Source organism: Balearica regulorum, chromosome 17 (assembly GCF_011004875.1).
Source record: "Balearica regulorum gibbericeps isolate bBalReg1 chromosome 17, bBalReg1.pri, whole genome shotgun sequence".
Taxonomy (NCBI): domain Eukaryota; kingdom Metazoa; phylum Chordata; class Aves; order Gruiformes; family Gruidae; genus Balearica; species Balearica regulorum.
This window is the reverse complement of record NC_046200.1, coordinates 8,742,795-8,748,835: the sequence shown is the minus strand read 5'-3', so window position 1 is coordinate 8,748,835 and position 6,041 is coordinate 8,742,795.

Below are 6,041 nucleotides of genomic sequence, written 5' to 3'. Positions count from 1 at the left end.
GTATGGGCCAGAATGTTGTTTAGTAAATGGGTATGGAAAACCAGACATCTCTGTGAAAGGTGACATCACTGTAATGTGTGTCCCCACCCTGTTCAGAAAACTCTTTTATTTTCATAATGAAGATGCCTTCTAACACCATATTGTCACCCTAAATATAATTGCCAGGTAAAGATACTTAGTAAGCTTTTTCATGTATTCCTCTTTTCTTTTATCATTCTGTCCAAATCATCCTTAATACGAACATGAACCCACTGAGCTGTTTCTCTAGGAGGACGTGAGGCTGTTCAACAAGTCAGGAAGCTACTTAAGCCCAAACTATTAGCGAGTCTAAATTGTTTAAATTGCAAACCTGTTAACCAAGCTCCTGACAGATTGCTAATGACTAACTGGATGTTTTCATAGCCCTCGAGGCATGATTTGGAAGAGAACATTACAAACTAATTTAGGAAGAAGGCTGTTTGCAAGTGGAAATGCAGGCATGCATGGATCATCTGGCTTGCTGCAAGCCAGATGATCGAAGATAGGGACTAGGTGAGCACAGGTAGACTGTGCCTCAGCGTAGTCTTCTTAGAGACCCTACTGAATTAAACAGCTTTTACTGTTCACAAATTCACAAACACAATCTCAGTAAGGGATCTGCACAGATATCTGGAGAAAGTGTATTTGGATTCAGAGAACAGCAGCCTCCTCCTGTTCTGCTGCCGGAGCCAGATGCCCATACAAGTAGGCTATCCCAGCCTGGGGCTCAGTACCAATGTGAACTGAAGTTTGACCTTGGCTGGATGCACGTGTTCAGCACTGAGCTTGTAAACCCTGTGTGGGGTTTGTATGAGTGAAGGAAAGCTGAGCTGAAAGGGACATTAACAGAATGATTCTCTGCTGAGATTTCAGAGGAATCCCCAAGAACTCACATGTATGAATGTTTCAAATTCCTTAGTAGTGACCTTTGCCATATACTCTTCCGCAGAAGATGTCCAAAACAATATGGTGAGCAAGACTTGAATGCCTAATCTTCGTTCAATCTGTTGCTTTGATTTTCTTTTACGAATGTAAAAAGTTGGAGTTTTGCCTCCTGCTGAGAACTCAAGAAATGTTGAGTCACTAATGTAGCCGTTCAGTTGGAGTATTTCTCTATGTTTGCTTCTTGACTTTGATCCCATCTCTCTAGGACAATTTATTGCTTGGGTAAAGCTCCAAAGTATCTCTTTTTTACTTATTAGTCTGCCACGTGGCATCAAGCCCTCTAGCTACAGGAATAGCCACTTGCTCAGAGACTACCACCCAAGCATGGCACAAAGCTGCAGCAGGCTTATACAGGAGGCCTGAACAAAGACCCCTTCACACCGAAAGATATCTATGATCAGTAATGTAAGTTTTAGCACAACAGGGGAATGTTGTAGTAGTTGTTTAAAAAGCCAGAAAAAATTGTCAAGCACTAACACAAATAAGGCCTGTAAGTGCAGGGATTCCTGTAAATTTGCACGAGACTCATTTGTGTAAACTGCAACCTCTGTCTCCAGCAGAAAAAAAGCCCATGGCTTGTCCCAAAGTCTATTCCAGTTCCTCTTGCAGAACACTCTTTTATTCTTCAAATATAAAAATCAGAAGGTACCACAATGAGTCCTTTAACCACTGCCAGCCACAGCATTCTTTCACCCTACAACCAGGCTGCGTGCAGGAGCTGTCGTGCCGCCTTCTCTCCAAGTAAGCTCTCTCAGACCTTAATAGGAGTTGTCTTTTTCAGGAACCCACAGGGCTTTGCCCCTAAAAGGGGAAGGCAGATTTATTCATCTTTGCTCTAACCAAAATAAAAAGGCATACAATGCCAAATTAAAGAGCTGAGCTCACAATTAAAATTAACAGGGAATGAGACCATTTGCAGAGTTACCTGTCCAGCAGGGTATTTTTGTAACTCGCTCTGTGTGTGTGAGAATTGCACTGGGGAAAGAGGAAGAGCCAGGTAGGAGAGAAAGGCTCCATACTCTGCAGAAGCAGAGGGTGGCACTCTCTGCACAGCACAAAGCCCAAAGTGCTTTTCAGTTACAGCTATTACAGCTACAAACATTTTTTTTCTAAATATTTCCTTAGCAAAGATCTTGTTCTCTAACTGCTGACACCACCATATTCCAATTCCCTGTGCTTATTGCATGTTTTTCTGCTTACATATTTCTATTACTTGGTGTCACTCTGTCTGCAAAAACTTCATTAAAAAAGAAACCTGTACTAAACACATATAAATAGCTCTTATTACTGGCAGATGGCAATCAGGCCAGGCATGAGCTCTTCTCTCACAGCCACTGAGGAAAAAAATAATATTGTATTAAATAGAGACTATGGAAATAGAATTCAGGTCTTCAGAAATGTGTTTTGTTAAAGATTGCCTTAATATTTTATTTATATATTTTATTTACTTATAAATTTTATTTATATATGTGAACCATTTATACAGCATTCAACCTAAGCAATTTTTAGTGTGTCTGTTTTAGCATAGATAAGTATTTAAAGTGTTATTTTCCTGACTCATTTCTATAAACAGGTGAGACACTCAGCTGTAACCGTAGTGTGCCTGATATAACAACATAGCTCAGAATGGATTTAATCAACCTCTACGTAAGAGAAAGCTGGGAAAGCATAAAAAGCTGTGTTGTGTAACCAGAAGGTTTGCAGATGAGAACCCTTGCTTACAGAGAATAAACTAAGATTTAAGGCCTTGTTACTGAAAGTGTCTTGCCAATGCCATCCTCCTGTTTAAAGCTGGTTCCAGTTTGGTCACACCAGCTGTTTTGAAAAGCAGAAACTGCTAAGAGCTGCATTCATTTCTGTGGGACATTCCACTATAGTCTCCCTGGGCGAGGAGGGTTAGTTTTGGTATCAAGATGCCTTACATATTTAAGGAAATTAATTCAGAAAGTTCTCTTTCCATGTATCAGTGTGTGTGAGAGAGTGGATGGAAATTACTGGTTTTTTAGTGGTTTTAAGCTTAGCTTTCCCACAATAAATGATTTTTGCTGCCAGCCAGGAAGCAGTAAGTTTCTACTTTTTTTTTTTTTTCCTGGAAATGACTTTCCCAGCTTGGGGCTACTGGTTAAGAAAGTGCTGCCATTACACACAAAAGTCTTATCCATGAACTTCATAAATGTCACTGTTCCACTGAAATGTAGTGCTTGCTTCAGCATTTCAGCAGCCCTCAAAACAGCACAGTACAGTAGGTAACATGGGCCAGTTCTCGGAAGGACTTGATAAAAGAGCATGGAAATGTTGAATTTTTCAACAGGTAGCCCAATGCAAAGAACAAGACATTTACTTAAAGATGTCTCAACGACTGTGGAAGAGGCTTGGCATGGTCTGTTCAGGGGTGTGCACAGCTGCACCTGCATCTCCCCTTCCCGATGCATGGTGGGGATGGGGTACACCTCTGCTCTGGGCTGTGTCGCAAGTATGAGGTGGAGCTGTAGGGAGTGTAAGTGTAAGATAGGGAGTAAAGAGTAGGAAAGAAGCAAAGTCTCTTTTACCCTTCTGTCCTTTCTTGATCCTTCCAATAAACCTGTCACCGGTCTACCTCCAGCTGCCTTGCATGGCTGTCTAATGGGCAGCTGGGCCAGACACCGTGGGAAGCCAGCTCACCAGCTAGATGTTTCCTGGAAGGGGCATTTAAAGCCCTGCGTGCAGGCTCAGTGCACCACTTGCAAGCCTGGCTGAATGGCTGTTACCTCCAGTGGGCAGTTAGACGCCTTTTGGACCTAGTCTTCCATGCTGCCTGGTGTGGGAAGTTGTCCATGGCCGTACAAAGTCCCACTGCCTGCTCACAGATGGAGCTCATGAAGAAAAAACGTAGTCTTCATAAAAACTACAGCTTGAAAGGGTCACCAGTCTGAGCTGAAAATACTTATGAGCAGACTACTATAAGTTTGATCCTTAATTCAAGATGCTAAGTCATTGCTGAGCCATAGTGATTAGGTGTTGTGTGGACAGGTCTTGCTAGCAGAGGGATGCTGGGACAAGGGAACAAAGACATATTGGCAGAATTTGCTAGGCCAAGAACGGAGTAAACACAAACATGACAAATCAGTATACATTTATGTCTGTGCTACTCACTCAAGGTCTACAGCTTGGAACAGCAGCAGAGCCCAAACAGCAGCCTCTTTGCCTCGAAAGGATTATGGGTGCCTGCACTCAGATGACCCCTGGAAAGGAATCCAAATAATAGGGATATAAGATCCTTAAAAAGAGAGCTGCATTGCTAGACTTGGGCATGTTCTCTCTCGTTCATTTAGATATTTTTATATTATTATTTCAGCTCTATTCAAGTGAAGAAAAAAATCACTTTTTGAATACCCTTTTCTGCCAGTTAGTCCTTGACTTATGTCCTCAACAACTGTGTGTTAACATAAGGAAACAGCAGATGGAATCTCTGTATTTACTTCTGTCACACTGAGCCTCATGTGGAAAAAAAGTAGATTTCTTGTTTCAGGGATTTTTCAAAGCTTAACATACATTTATGGTGACATCGCCCTGAGATTTAACTGTGAGTGTTAAGAAAAGCAATGCACCGCAGCGCTATGCTACAGAGACCAGACTGCCCTTCAGGCAGAAGTGTTCTGCTTGGAAAAATCCCTTCCCTCTCAAAACCCCCTCCTGCCAGAGATGCCAAGTGTCCTGGGTTATGTGTTTATTCAGAATAATGTAGTTATATATGCTTTTTCAGTTGACAGGTAACTCAAAGAAATATTACCCAGGAGGAGAAAAATGTAAATTTGAACATGAGCAATCACAGTAAATAACTGACAAGGTCATAGCCTAGGAACATCATTTACACAGAATTTGCCCTGAAAAGAGAAGGGTAAAATAAGAATTGACCACACAAAGAATTATTTGCATCTTCTGCCTTCAGTGCAAGAAGTATAAACAACCCAATTAAGCTATCAAGATATTCCTTATGTGCCCTTCCATCGAAGGGCTATTTCTACATTTGCAAATGCAAAGTTCCCAGGGAGGCAGCATGGTCCAAGAGGGCAGCGAGCAGTTGGAGTCCTGTCCCCGATTCCCTCTCAGCCTCGGGCTAATCATCTTGTTACTTTTTCTAGGTGTACTCGGTTTGCACAATGAAGGATAACAGGCAGCCTCATCTCACAAGCACTGCAAGGACTACGTGGATATGTTTCACCTCTTTGGGAGTCAAGCATTATTTTCAGTAGACAGGACATCAAACCCACAGAGTAGGTGCATAGCCCTGGATGACACGTGAGCTCAGTGTCAGTGTGTGTTCAACGCCAGAGTGCTGCCTCGGTGCCTGTGCCCAGCCTCTCCTGCTTTCATTACAAAATATAAATTCAAGACATTAGTTCCAATTTACACAATGAAATGACAATATGGAAAATCAAATACAAAGTACGTTCATGCATTTATGAAAAAAAAAAAGGTTTTCTTTGACACCAGTCCTCCAACTTTATGCTTATTATATGCACCCGCTTGGACACTGACTGAAGGTATTACCCACTTTTTTCCCATTGATTACATTGTTCTCTGAAAACCAGGTTAATCTCTGCTCTTTCGGAAAGAGGAATTCAGGAACTGGGATTCCTCTGGGCTAGTCCATTGTGCTTTTCCAGTAGTGGCTGGCAGAAGAATTTTTTGGGAAAGGTGTAAGAAACCCTGTAACAACCTGCCTCTTGGCAGACTCCCCTCCCATGCTGAGATGTGTGAGGGCTCCTTGTGCTGCTTATTGTGAGGGGGTAACCGAGCTACAAAATGCAACTCCAAGTGTAAAAAAGTATTTGTCAAATACCTCTACTTTTAAAATGGATTACTGCAACTCTTCCTACAGAAGAGAAGAATTAACTGCAGCTAGCAATGTATGTTCGCTGCCACCTGCAAGGATAGAGTAATTTTTGGTTGCTGGGGACTGTGGGGCTGCCTGACATTCATTGCAGCATGTGGCACGACTGGATGGGGTACAGGAGAGGGTCTCATCTGGAAAACTAGAAAACTGACCCAGAAATTAGAAGCGTCCCTGCCCTCCCATGCTCTCCAGAAACGTTAGG